The sequence below is a fragment of the Choristoneura fumiferana genome, chromosome 14, assembly GCF_025370935.1.
Source record: "Choristoneura fumiferana chromosome 14, NRCan_CFum_1, whole genome shotgun sequence".
In the NCBI taxonomy this organism is placed as follows: Eukaryota; Metazoa; Arthropoda; class Insecta; order Lepidoptera; family Tortricidae; genus Choristoneura; species Choristoneura fumiferana.
The window spans coordinates 4,693,724-4,709,141 of NC_133485.1; the positions used below are offsets into that span (position 1 = coordinate 4,693,724).

The following is a 15,418-nucleotide window of genomic DNA, read 5'->3' on the forward strand; positions in this document are numbered from 1 at the left end:
GAGTAATTACTTCGCCAACAATCCTCAAAGGGCTCGCCAAGTTCATTTAGATAATATTTTACTCATTTGAATCAAAGCGTGAGCGTTTTGAATGACAAAATTTAAAACCTGTTATTACATTTTCAGTAACGTAATATAACGCTACGTTTCATTTAAGTCCTCACACGACATCATCGTAAATTGAATTTCAATCCATAATTCGGTTTTGTGAACGTTTTTCGAACTATCGGCACGTGCCACCATCCCACTCACTCTCGTATTAAATAATATAAGCGTCAGCGGGACGGTACGTTACGATTGTTACGAATTTCGATTTTCGAGTTTCGCAGTAGCCCAGCAGCTTGCGGGATGATGTCAGTCATTACTCTGCTCGATTGCGATTGGATGGCGCAGGGGCATAGCCGTAGACTACTCGTATAGGTGTGAAATGACCCGTTTGGTCAAGGGTACAAACAAATCAACGTGAAAGCCCAGAATGTTGTCGGTTAGACAACGAACTTGGCATTGAGGTGGCGTAATGCGATTGAAGTGTAATGAGGCCCGACACCCGCTGCTCCCGATCAGCTTCCACTGTCGCTTTGGATCGATTGTGGCGGCCGAGATAAACGTGGTAGTAAAACAGCCATTTGTGCCTTCGATTTAATGCCTACCTTCCAAAGCGAGCGAAGCGGACTCCGCTAGGACTCAGTTTAACTTATCTACACCAATCAATTTCATAGAGGTTTGGGGGAAGTACTTACATGCAGCCGATCATTGTGGGTAGGTAATTTAAACTGAAATAGAATCCATTGACAGTTTAAGAATTTGCTGGTGTATTCAGTGTACTGATAAATATTAATAATTTAAACTTAGTAATTTTGGGTCTAGGTATGTACCTATATTTCGCCAAGTTTTGTTTCAACGTTCAGTCGAAGAAGCCTCTTTGTTACGATTTCATTATAATTTTGGCCTACGAAGGCATTAAAATTATATTTATAATGTCGTGGATACAATAATCAAGCCTTATAGGATTGTCAATTTACAACATCGAAATGGCGGCGAATGCCGTGTGACGTAACTACCGGAGCGTCATTCTACTTCGGACTGTAGGCACGACAACACCTGGCTAATGATTCTGTCAGTTCGTCTGTCGATTAGCTCTGCACATACTCTGATTGGTTTTGTAGTTTAATTATTATCGGCTGGTGAAATAAAACTGTGTTCCACAAGAAGTTCTTATTGAAGCTCTCACTCAAGTACCTAAATACATCATGAACGCATCCTGACGGCGAGACGGAAGTACTCTTATTCCCTCCATCATTATCATCATCACATCTCTCCTCCCCGCTCTCGTCGACATATATTATTTATGAAATATTATTTAAGCGATCGCGCGTTGTACATTACGGGGTCGCGACGCTAAAGTTTTTACGTGATCGACCGTTCACGGCAATGTAACGCAGGATTCTTCATTCATCGATCGTCACGATAGACCTGTAATCGCTCTTCGGTCCCTTTAGTTTAATAGTTATTTACCTGTATCGGGTCGTGCCACAGAGCTCGCGTTGTGGATGCTGATGTCTGACGCCCCGCATGAGAAGAGTTACTTTTCAATCTGTCCCAGACATTTTATTAATTATGTGCTGTCATCGTTCATCCACCATTACCTCTCATATTTCGTTTTATAGTTTTTTTTAAACCGTACAACGGCAAAACCTACTTGACACTGGCAAAATTGGTCGTATTTTTTTATGGAAACAACAATCTGTCCCAAAACTGTTTATTGGGTTATCCTAGAAACTTAAATTTGGTATAAGTAGCTCTTATGTTTTTTATTTTTGTGTCTACTTCAGTAACCATATTTTACTACAGATGTAGTGAATCACATAGTGAATAATGTTTCGCCATCGTATTTTGTCTGAAGAGTTCGGCCGAGCTTGCTTTCTCAGATAGCTTCAGTAAACTTCAGTATAAGCTAGTTGAGAAACCAAGATAAATACGAACTTTTCCAACTAAATATGATGGAAAAACATTATTCAACAGATCTGTAACCTCTTTGACATTTCCTTGTGAACTGCAAAGCGCTATGACCCCACGGACCAAATAAATAATTTAAAAAGGCTCCGCTTCTTTTGTTTCGTTGAGACAGTTTGTTAACTCTTGATTACAAGTTATAACCAAGTTTGAGGCAGTTTTCGTTAATACTTTTATTTTGTTCGCAGCCCCCGTCGGAGGGGGAACTGGCGGCGCCGGTCGGCGTACTAAGCCGCATGCACCGACTCAGGAACCTTAGAAAAGGGACCCGGGTAAGTAAAACGTACCCTAAAGGAGCATCATTTGCCATCGTATTTTGTCGGAAAAGTTTGTATTTATCTTGCTGTCTCAACTAGCTTACTGAAGTTTACTGGAGCCAAAATAAATACGAGAGTATCTGACAAAATACGATGGAAACACATTATTCACTCGATCTACTTACCTATGTCAATATGCTACATAAGCAAAGTATACTCGTGTTAGACTGGAAATATCGTGTAAGATCTTTCTTACATTTAACAAAATAAAGTCACTTCCCGCCTTCTGTCTGTATGTATGTACGCTTTGATCTTTTAAACTACGTAGTGGATTTTATTGCTGTTTTTACTATCAGTTAGATTATTATTTATGAAAGGTTTATATTATATGTGTCCAATAGGACGTTTTGTAGAAAAAATATAAACAGGTCTACCTTAATTTGTAAAACATCATACTTATTAAGGTTTAATACAAAATTTATCACTCCTCATCTCTGCAGCAAAATCAATCTACTAACAGAAGCGGATCCGTAAACAAATTAATCCACCTGGGACACGTGTACCCACTGTGTTCCAGTCTCAGTTTTTAATCAACATCCAAACCAAACATTTGCTCAAACATTTGCTACAACGTTTGCATTGTAATGCGAAATTGAATACAGCTCCTGCACCGGGCATAATTTATCTCGCTGGCCTTCCGTAACTTGTAGAAGGTACGGTCTACAGAACTGAAAGGACGAAATCGGTTTCGTGAAATACTACGCACTGCTTTATGGTTGAAGTATAGGTACAACAAGTGTAACAATACGGCCTATGGTCCGTAATGTTTCGCCTTATGTGAACATAGGTTTATTAGGAGAGGCTAAACTAATTTATTAATTTTATTAAATAAAGGTAAATTATGAACAAATAAAGCTAATCTACCCATAAATATGCGAACGAGATTATTGGCAACATTAAACTATCCAGTACGAACGTGGAAATAGCGCGGCAGAGCCTTTCCTGCCCGACGCAATGGCCGCGGCCTGTTTCTACTATCGGTCGCCATTGTCGCCATTGTCGCCATTGTCGCCGGAATTGGGGTATAAATAGGAGCGCGCGAACGGCGGGGGATTCTTTTCGACGACACGGACTCGAGAGGTTCTCTCTGGCATACTTTGTATTAATTCTATCGTATTTTAAAAATTGTTTTGTGTTATTTTTATAGTGAATTGGTGTGTGGTTTCCCTGCTTTGTGTATCTTGGTATCGAAGGCTTTTGGTATTAAGGTATCCATCGCTGGGAATTGCGTATTGATTCATTATGGGGTTTGGGGATCACAATCAGTTGTGATTTTAAATATTTCTGGAATAGTAGAGGACTTATCGAGTTTCGGCTCAGTAAAAGCCGATTCTTAGGGAATGGGAGCCAGGTCACCTAGCGGTGGTAACGGACAGGCTGACTTTCTCTGGAAACGTTCTTCAGTGTCAGTGTACGCCCTATGGAGTAAGGGCGGGGTCTTGTATTATACCGGAAGAGACAGGCCTAATTTTCTCCCTGGGTTTTGGAGGGTTTGGGATGCCATACCGGTGTCCTAAATCAACCAAGATCTTGTCCTCCTTATCTATTTATTTATCTATTCACACACTTATTCTTCGGCATCGGTATTTGTCTATCCCAATCCTAACACGACAGATACTGGTGAGCACACGGGTGATAGGCGTAGGAAACAGAGCCACCCACTCGACGTAGGGGTAATTTAGAATAGGCTCTCTCACTGCACCTTGAGAGAGACCGCGAGTAATCTAAATGTGGAGCCCGGGCTTCTAGTCTGCTGTATCGTGTAGGTTAGTTGGTTAGTTTAGAAGTAGGACTAGGATATGGTAGGCTTGAATTGTGTTTACTTCCACTTGGTAAGGTGGAGGTTGAATTTGCTCTATCTATTTGATTTGATATTTATCTGTGTGTGTCAATTGTGTTTACTTCCACTTGGTAAGGTGGATGTTGTATTTGCTCTATTTTATTTGATTTGACTTTACTTGTGTGTGTGTGTTGTGTTTTCTTTCCATTAACTATACAGCTACTTACCAATTTGCCTAAGGCTGCTTTAAAGCTTGCCTGCTACATTCAGAACCTAGCCATACTCATGGCGACGTACTTACATAAATATAGACAACCGAATGACTGACTTTGACGTCCGACGAATGAAGGGTTTCGGCGTTTCACTTTTCATTCAATGTCCTAAGTTACAAACGCTAGTAGCCTCAAATACAAGTGAGACAAAATAATTCAACAACTCACAATGGAATAATATTTTATTTGCTGAAAGTAGAATCTCCTTTGAAGACTGTGGTCGTTCCTGGCAATGGACCTTGGATTGTATGAACCTGTAGTGGCTATTGATATCAACTATTTCAATAAGTAATATAGCTCTATTTTTCTTCTGTAAACTTACAATGTAAGTCATATTGATTAAGACTAAGGCAGAGCAAGTCAGTGGTTGGCCGGTACCAGGTGATCCGGAAACTACTCATTAATCAATATAATAAACCACTATAACTTATCTCTACATTCTGCTGAAGTTGGGTTTGTTACTACAGGAGTATTGTGATCACGGGTTTGATCCAGGAACAGCCTCAGGCTATAATTGACTTCCCTTTGAAATGTCCTCTCTTATAACATAAAGATATGTTTTATTTCCTAACAAGGAAGAGGTAGTATGCTCCTTCAGGGCTAACGCAGAGGAGGCGTGTCCAGTACGGGCGAAGGCCACTTTCAGAGGCGGGGAGTGGGCCTCTGAACTTTAGCTGCGAAATAAAATACCTTCTTCCACGCGAACATATCATAGACTATTGACAGACTACTTTAAACAATTAACTACATTCTTCATTTGTTCTTCTTTTATCTTCTCTTTTTATTTAGTTAAATTATATAAAGTGAGCTCTTTTCCCATTATACTAAACGTACTAAAGGGTTACTTTCTAGGACACAACGTAGGTTCCTTATACTAGACCGCTAGCGATAACTTGGCCAATTTTTATGACTTAAATAAGGTAAATCAACTTCAATTAGGTCTATATATTCGTAGGTTGAGAACCCATAATAAGGTAATAATAAATAAATTCGGTTTGTAGGCATCGGAGTAAGCTTTAGGTTAAGAGTTTAAATCTAGTTTAAGGTAGGATTCGTTACAATTTTGTGCGTAGAAAACCAGGATAATATGTATATTTTAGTAATTATTACCATTTACTTTATTTATTATGCTTTGCTAAGTTTTTATCTTTCCATTTTTGTTTCACTGGGTCTCAAATAATCATTTCTCTGCTAAATCAATTATTAGTTAAATTCAATTATGTTACATTGCTTGTAGATATGATATTAAGTTGATTTTGCCTTGTTTAGGTCGAGTGTTGTTATAATCTATTGTCATGTGACAATTGGTTATAGCAACAATTTTGTTGACGTGAAAAAGGAAAAGTATAAGTGGGAAATAGGAGCTCATAATAGGTAGTTGTATTGTTCTAAAGCAGCTTGTAGTCTTTTCTTATCGGTGCGGCATTCTTGTACATGTTGCCCTGAAAAAAAAATGTTATTTTAGCGACTATCAGTAAAACAGTGAGTGAATAAAAGACCGAAGTTAGTGATGTTGTGATTTATTAAATAAAGGGTGAAGAAAAATAAGTTGACTAAACATTAAAATTGGTACTATCTTAAGTGATTAAGTAATTTAATAGTGAATTAAGTAGTAGTTGTAGTAATAGTATAGTTTGATATGAGTAAAATACGTTAGTGACTGAGTTGTTGTAAAGTCAGGTAAAAACGGTTCGACCCCATGAACATAGCAAGCCTAGGAAGTTCCAACCACATTAAGTATAGTTATAGGTAGTAGCAGGCTATTTTCTGCAACTCCACGTCTGGGTGCGCGCGCCTATTTTTCCCACATTATATCATTACATTATGGTAGCATATAAGCACTTTATATCAATATATTATTATTGGCATAGGTTATTAGATGGTTTGCAGACAGTGGGGGCCACAAACGAATAAAATTAATGCTTGAAATAAAGAGATGATATCTACGGAGTCCCTCAACTCTAACATCATTTATTTTATTATTGATTAATTAATATAAGAAAAAAATCCAAATTAATCATTTATTGCATCGTTAAGCTGCATCAACGGTTGGTATTGATGCTGCGTTGTTTATGCATTCATTTCTAACACATTGAAGTAGTTTACTTTGTTTATTCATTCAATATAAAATTACATTATATTTTCATAAATGTCAGTCAAGTAAAAGAATTTATATTGAGATCATCAAGGATAAAAAAAAAAAAAAAAAAAATAATAATAATAAAAAATAATAAAATAAAATACCAATCATGTCATGATGTGAAAAATAACAATTAAGATAAGATCGGTTTTCCTTTAGATTGTCATGGTAGTAGGAGCATTGTTGGTTTGGTTAACTAAATAGTTTATTGAGAATAGCTGACACCAACCGAGGCCACTGGGTTGTGTGGGGGACTTGTGTTTATCCATGGCTGTCCTGTGGCTGATATGATGATGATGATGATGATGATGAATTGGGAGTGAAGCAAAGAGTATTCTGAGTAACAAAGACAATAGAGTAATAGTAAGTTAACTAGGGCTGGACTGGTAGGAAAGATGGGTTTTCTAAAAACAAATGAAAGAAGAAAATTAATTAAGTAATATGAATCTGCATATAACTTCCCGTTTGCATAGAATAATTTATAGATAAGGTAGTTAAGGTTATGCAGGGTTGGCAACGCGCGAGTGATACTTCGGGTGTTGCAAGCGTTCCTAGGCGGCGGTAATTGCTTAACATCAGGCGGGCCGCATGCCTGTTTGCCACCGATGTGGTAAATAAAAAAAAAAAAGGTAGTATATAGGTAGGTAATTTACTGTACCTTAATTAATAATGCTCAGCAGTGTTCGGTACATCAGCAATTCAGCATAGCCCTTGCTAGTGTGTAAACCACAGGACAAAAGGCAAGTTTCCCCGGGCCCAGGTCACCTGAAATATATTTTAGTATGGTTATAAATAAATTCATAATGTGAAGAACATTAATAAATTTTAAGAGTACATAGTATGAAAGATTTCTGGAACATAATGAAGATAATTAGAAAACCATTTATAGCATACCTTTACTACCATTCTAATGAATGTTCTCCTTAGCTCTCAGGACTGTGACTAAAAATAAATACTCAGCGCTGAAACAAAGTAAAAACCAAAATCAAAATCTAAGCATCAAAATCTGGTTCTAGTTGTTAGACTATTTAAAGGCTAAGTAGTGTGTAAGCAGTTTAGTCTAAGTAGTGTAACTACATTTAAGAATAAAATTAAATATAGATATATTTTATTCTGGGTCTAAGTTCGGTGGAAGTAAATTTATTCTCGGTCAAAGATCAATTTCATTCACTTTAAAATGTTATGACATCAGGTTAGTTTCATTAATTGAGAATTATTTCAAGTAATAGCCACATTGCAAACAAACATATCTACATTTCAATTAAATATAATGATTAGAAAAAGCCCTATCTACTAACTAAAATGATTGCAAGTGATCTTACTACAGCATCATATTGATAAAAATTAGGTATACTAGCAAACTTTACCTTAAATTTTACCTTATTGAACTTGTGCCTCCTTGATAAAATCATTAAAACAATAACAGAAGGAGAATAGATAAATGATTTGGTTGTGGACTTTAGGTATTATCAGGAAATAAATGGTTAAGTTAGATTGTTTGCTTGATCATTAACTTTGTTTATAAGGTTCATTAGTAATTACAATTACAATCATTTTCCGTCAAAACAGGTTAATAACTGATTATCATGTTATTTAGTGTGCAGGATAACTAGGTCTCAGATATCATCGTGGCTGAATTATTTACAAAACGAAAACTTATTTCATCAAAGTCACGGTTAAAAATTTAACATCTATACTAAAAATAAACAAGGGTACCTACTTACATTCAAGTTCCCTTTTTGTGAGTTGTTGTGGGTACTTTTGGCGAGGTGGACTTGGTCGTTTGTTGTGATCGTTTGGCGAGTCTTCATATCGCCCTTTCGGTAGGATAGGGATAGTATTATTTTCATGATACTTCCAAGATTAACACAGATAAAAGAATAGTCCGCGGGATTTCTTTAGGTTATTTATTGGTTATCGAATTGAATTCACAGTGACAGGTTACTATACTGCTCAGCCATCACTGTACGACCTGATAATACGAACTCGTTTTGGATTAGATATATCACATCGTACAATGTTAGGTCGTACAAAATCAGGTTGTCCAATAGCACCTTGAACATTATCGGTACAGGATGATAAAGCTCGACCCGTGTTCCAAGTGACATGTGATTGAATTACCAGGTCGTACAAAATCGGTCGAGCATTGTCCAGGTCGTACAATAACTACACCGCGAGTTACAACGCGAGTGCTGCCACAAAACAATAATGTTTACTCGAAGAAGACGCCCATTCATTATCGCAACTATGATTATAGTTAAAGGTTTTTAAGTAGTACTATTGTATTATAAGTTATTTATTGACTATTTAGCTTAGGTTAAGTTAGTTATGTAGTTATTCATATTATATAAGTTTTACTATTAAGATAGATTTAGATAATGTATGACCACCTTTAATAATTTTTAATATTGAGTTGGCAGCATTGATTTGAAGGTGATGATGGCGATAGATCTATAGACAAGAACAGTTGTAATATAAACTATCAAATAAAGTAAAAGGACGAAAGTGCATGATTAACGACATTAAACAAAAGATAAGCGTAGACGTAAATGAGTTTTAATATTTCGGTAAAGAGCTTGTCAGGTTAGTGCATTAGTGTTGTCTAAAGTGTCATTTTGTCTCTTTCTAACAAACATACAGGTGCGAGCAATTGTAAAATATATACGTTGCAATGTGTTCTATCTATTAATAATAATTTAAACGTTCATTACGGTAGGTAGGAGGTGGTCCGAATCGCGATTGTAATTGAATAGTGATTTCGTTTATGAATACAAAAGCGAGAAAATATTTAATAAATATTTAATTTATTGTAATCTATGATAACACCAGCGCAGAATAGATAATCAGGCCCTATACCATGAAGTGCAAAACTCGAGCTTCGTATGTTGCCGTCCCGCTGACGCTTGTGATGATTGATGCGCGAGTGAAAGAGACGGTGCGATGCGAGATTCAATTTGCGAGTTTTGTAGTAGCCTCTTAGTAGTATTAAGTTGTCAAAATTGACGGTGTCAAAAGTCATTGATGTCAGCTGTCACACCGCAACCTACCAGTTCGGAAACTAGAATAATGAAACACAATCTTGAACACGACCGGTTGATTCACGAACGAGTTTAGGAAAATCGGAACTAAATAACAATTTTAGTACCGTTAGTTTTAGAAATCAATGTTTAGAGTAAGTAAATTATTTAGCGTGTAAAGTAGAATTAAAAATATGGCCGTGATCACATGTGTTTTGAAAATTTTATGATAGGATAGTAGTGTTCAATTATCCGAACGCAAAGATCAGTCAGTAGGTACGTACGTAGCTGTCAGAAGAAAACTGAAAACATCGTTAAAATACGTAATTTTTATGTTGCAAAAACATGAAATGACATGAAAATAATAGCGCAGGGTTTTGCTAAGTGAGTAAAATGGCTTCCTGTAGGTTGTGCAGTGCTGTTGTTCTTGTTGCCCGGCCAATACGTATGTGTGAAAACAAACTTTATCTCTCTAGCAAAAATTGGACTAATACCTGATACGGCGGGTAAAGTATGAGTTGTAGACGTTGTAGTCTTATGGTGCAGTGTCATGTAAATGATCTGGCAGATCTACATAGGAAAATGAGCTGGGAACTTAGGTAGAAAATTTAGATAGGGTGAGTATGAAATTTCATTGCAAGATGTTCTAATTGATTATTTATACTGATAACCTGGCAGCAGGGTAGTCCAATATCCAAGACGTTTCAAATCGTTGAATGGATCAGTTGTACATTGTTACTGTACATAGTAGCCTACTGGAACAGGTAGATTTAGTGAGTGATTTTATTATAATATAAGGATTCTATCTACAATTAAATTTTACTTATGTTTGGCAACTATAAGTAATGCAGGTAATCCTGTTTCCTGTGCTGCTTGATGTGTATTGTATTGTTATATGGAATAGGTAATGAATTTATAGATTTATGCGATTACATTTTGGTCGAAGAGCCTATTTTTTGTGTGTATTTTGAACTTAGGTATGGTTTGATAGTTTAAGTATCTGGGGGCACGGCATTACCAAGTTGAGTTAAACATTTAATATTTAAATGAACAAACATTGATAGAAAAAAAAAAATACTAGGTACATAAAAATAAAAAATAATAAAAAAAAAAATATTAGGTAATTTGCATTCTTTAAGTCAAAATACAAATTACAAATTCGTTTGTTTGTCAATCATAGGTGAAGTCAGGTGGAAATAAATGACAGGTTATTTTCAGTAACACTATGTTGCACCATAAGGCATACAGGTAGCCACAGTTTCACATGCAGCATGGTCCTTAAGGACAATTAACAATTCATAAATTTCAAAATACATATCTACCTCATAATACTATCTATCTATCTCTATCTATAACAGCCCTTATAGCGCCCGTCTTCGGTCATAGGCCTCCTCTCTACTTTTCCAGTCTTGCCTATTCATTGCCCCTCGCATCTAGTTTATGCTAGCTTGTTGCAGGATATTGTCTGTCCATCTTTTGGTGGATGTCCTCTACCGCAGGTGTTACCACTCCAGGACTCTCATAATACTATATTATTATTATTATTATTGAAATAATACACTAGCAGCTCTTAGAGCTGATGCATAAAAAAAAAATAATAATAAAACAAAAAAAAAACATACGAAAATATCCTCATCTGAGAGTAAGGAGCGGTGTCCTAGCTCCCCATAAACAAGACAAATAGAGAAGAAAAAAAAAAAAAAAAAAAAAAAAACAAAAAATTTGATATTTGTGTCGAGATTCGAACTCGGGAGTCAGCGCTGCTGGGTATTAGCCGCCGGTCGTACGCTCGGCCACGGCGACTTCTGAGTGAGGAGCGAATTTATCGAGTCCTATCCGCTACGTGAGTACTCCCTCAAATGCAAGTAATTGCTTCCTTTCTTATTGCTGAGCACTCCAAAATCAGACAGAGCTTAAGGCGTTTCCAAAGGCCGTGTCACGAATACGCAAGCAATATTTTTATAGCACTAAAATCATATCTGTTCGAAGCTATTATAGCTGATATTTATATTTTATAATTGCACACAGATCAGTGACATCACTAGGCGTCTGTTTCTTCATCCTCGCCAGCGCTACCCTCACTTCCATCTAAAAGATACCGCGCGTTATTTACTAATTTCTAATTTCGATGACAGTAGTGACATTTAAGAAACGGTGGATGAAATAGTCATTACAACACGATAGGGTAAGAAATGTTTCCTAGGGTTGCTTGCACTTGGTTGCTTAATCAGTCTCAAGGAATGTCCCCTCAAACGAGTATGTCTAATTCTATTCGGATATCTAATTGAAATTATGTCACAACCCAAAAGTAGCAAACTAGGTTACTGTGTCTCTAACATGTTCATCAACATTATAAAAGACCGCAACTAAAAATTGTAGATAATGTTTTTTTTTAAACTGTTTTAAATTCCCTCCTTTTAATATTTCTGCGGGAAGTTGTTGTATATTCTTGTTGCCATCCCGAAGAAACTTTTGTCATCAAAGCGGTGTTATCAGGTTCGGTGTTAATTCTACCTAGCTGTCGCAAACTGTTAGACTATACCTTATTACTGTTTAACTAGCGTTTTCGGCCTAATTTAAGTAAGCCAGGCAAGAGTAAATTTCGGCTGTATTCATATGTATTATTATTATTATAGCCTCCTTATTTCCATTTTGAATCACAGAACATAATCACAAGTGCATGCATTGCATACTTAAATTAATTATTATACTTACATATGCATTTCAAAAGTACATAACATTTCATTTCATAATAATTAGCATTACAAATTTCACAATTATTTTATATAAATGATTTAAATTTTATAAAACTTATTCATAAATTAACTCAAAAAAATGTTTATAGGTATGTATGTAAATAGTAGTAAGTAATTTAGATAATGCATTATTCAGATAGTTGGTCCAGAGTGGGCACAGATGTTTCTGTTTGTCTTGCGTGCTCGAGTAGTGTTGTTATGGTTAATAAAATTGGTGCAGTTGGTATAGTCACTTTAAAATTGTCTGGATGATGGGAGTTCGTAGGGGGTGTGGCGGAACATTTGGTGCTTGGTGGTAGTTATTTTGGTGCAATGGATTTTATAACTTAGTTTTCTTCGGAGCAACAGTAAAATTAATTAAGAATTACAAAATAAAATGTAGATGGAATAATAGTATGTTATTTAAGAAGTTATTCTTGAGTCTAGAAAAAAAATATGGACATGTGTTTTGCTGGAGGACATTTCTATTATTTGAGTTGTTTCTGGAAATAATTCGGTTTTTTTTTATAAATGTATAAAAATATTATTCCTATGTCAGAGTGGCGTGTTAAAAGGGGGGGGCCCATGAGAGTATTATATGTGATTGAGAACAGGGGTAGAGGTTTAGTAAAGGTGCGAAAGAGCGCGAGAGGAAGAATGTTTCTGGGGATTCAAAATAAGACGAGTGGAAGAAATAAGGTATCCAGTATATGTGGGGCTCTGATGTTGGAATTTTATTTGACTTATTGACATTTGAACCGGAACCATTACACTCAACAAACAAAGCCCATGGGTGTAGAAGTTAGGAGTAAGCCAAAAAAAAAAAAAAAAAATTGGCAAAATGCAGTTAAATTGCCGCCCATGAAGTTTTCACATTCAACACAACATGATACTAGAACCCTACACGTAGCAATGACGATGCGTGATATTGTATAATCTCTACTATGATTGAGAATGAAACCCTCAGCATTATTATGAATTTTATGATTACGGGACGACACTAAAATTAAGTTGAATGAGAGGGCACTTGTACTCTTGCAAAAGGCTTGGTACATAAAAGATAGAACCTAACAAATTTGTATTGTTTTTTTTAACAAAATCATTTTATCGGATATAATCCGAAGTCATAGATAGTGACACTACTTTGTTATAACAATAAGCGGGAAACTGGGAGTAAGGTGAATGAGGTTCAGGGACTGGAGGTGGTTGCTTTGAAATAGCCTTTAAAGCAATGGTTTTAGACGCCGACGTTGAGCTTTGTTTTATGGAGGGACACGTTTGCGAAGGGCTTTGATCGTTAAAGCAGAGCAAGATCGGGTCACTAGCTCTCGTGTATGGGACCGGAGGAATCATTTACCCTCGCTGAAACAATAGTTCCTCGTGAACCCTTTCAGCGTTATTTCTTGCAACTAAAATCTAGTTTTTGTGCCTTAGTAATTTTATTCTTGGTTGATTTTAAGACGAATTATATACAATATAACGTTACGTTATTGTTGCAACATACACCAAGCTAGGAGTGGTGCGATTGAGGAGAGAGGATTAGGTTGCACTGCTGGGATTGTTTTGAAAGCAATGGATTTGGCCGCCGACGTTTGGCATTGTCTTTAGAAGGGACACATTGGTACTGATTTCGGTCGACAAAGGCAGAGCAAGACTGGGTCAAATACTTTTGTGTGTATCACTAGGATCGGGGTGAGCCTAGCACAACTCACTTTTCCTTTTGAGGCAAGAGTCACTCGTGAAACCCCTTCAGCGTCATTTCTGGCATGTGCGGACTTGATCATTCGCTCCTTGAGTAGTATCACTTTTACGATTGGTCTAAATACACACCACTCAAAGATCTTGCCTGGAAGAAGTGAGGAGAGGCAATCATAGAAGGGGAAAATGTTAATAAGTTATTGGGGGCTGATGTTTTATTGGGTTTACAAATTCTACTCCAGCTAGATACATGTCCGCTTTCATAGAATTTGGGGGGCAATTGTAACAATACGGCCTATGGTCCGTAATGTTTCGCCTTATGTGAACATAGGTTTATTAGGAGAGGCTAAACTAATTTATTAATTTTATTAAATAAAGGTAAATTATGAACAAATAAAGCTAATCTACCCATAAATATGCGAACGAGATTATTGGCAACATTAAACTATCCAGTACGAACGTGGAAATAGCGCGGCAGAGCCTTTCCTGCCCGACGCAATGGCCGCGGCCTGTTTCTACTATCGGTCGCCATTGTCGCCATTGTCGCCATTGTCGCCGGAATTGGGTATAAATAGAAGCGCGCGAACGGCGGGGGATTCTTTTCTTCGACACGGACTCGAGAGGTTCTCTCTGGCACACTTGTATTATTTCTATCGTATTTTTAAATTGTTTTGTGTTATTTTATAGTGAATTGGTGTGTGGTTTCCCTGCTTTGTGTATCTTGGTATCGAAGGCTTTTGGTATTAGGTATCCATTGCTGGAATTGCGTATTGATTCATTATGGGGTTTGGGGATCACAATCAGTTGTGATTTTAAATATTTCTGGAATAGTAGAGGACTTATCGAGTTTCGGCTCAGTAAAAGCCGATTCTTAGGGAATGGGAGCCAGGTCACCTAGCGGTGGTAACGGACAGGCTGACTTTCTCGGGAACGTTCTTCAGTGTCAGTGTACGCCTATGGAGTAAGGGCGGGGTCTTGTATTATACCGGAAGAGACAGGCCTAATTTTCTCCCTGGGTTTTGGAGGGTTTGGATGCCATACCGGTGTCCTAAATCAACCAAGATCTTGTCCTCCTTATCTATTTATTTATCTATTCACACACTTATTCTTCGGCATCGGTATTTGTCTATCCCAATCCTAACACGACAGATACTGGTGAGCACACGGGTGATAGGCGTAGGAAACAGAGCCACCCACTCGACGTAGGGGTAATTTAGAATAGGCTCTCTCACTGCACCTTGAGAGAGACCGCGAGTAATCTAAATGTGGAGCCCGGGCTTTCTAGTTTGCTGTATCGTGTAGATTAGTTGGTTAGTTTAGAAGTAGGACTAGGATATGGTAGGCTTGAATTGTAATGTTTACTTCCACTTGGTAAGGTGTGAGGTTGAATTTGCTCTATCTATTTGATTTGATATTTATCTGTGTGTGTCAATTGTGTTTACTTCC

The 15,418-nt window shown here is 37.0% G+C and overlaps 1 long non-coding RNA gene across 1 annotated transcript; it reads right to left on the reverse strand.

The window, feature by feature from the left end:
- Positions 1-5,559: 5,559 nt before the first annotated feature.
- On the reverse strand, positions 5,560-8,444 carry LOC141434751 (uncharacterized). Its single transcript, XR_012452094.1, has 4 exons — positions 8,247-8,444; positions 7,417-7,484; positions 7,181-7,287; positions 5,560-5,824 (listed from the first exon to the last, which is right to left on the reverse strand). It is a non-coding gene; the product is annotated as an uncharacterized lncRNA (long non-coding RNA).
- Between the last annotated feature and the right edge of the window lie 6,974 nt (positions 8,445-15,418).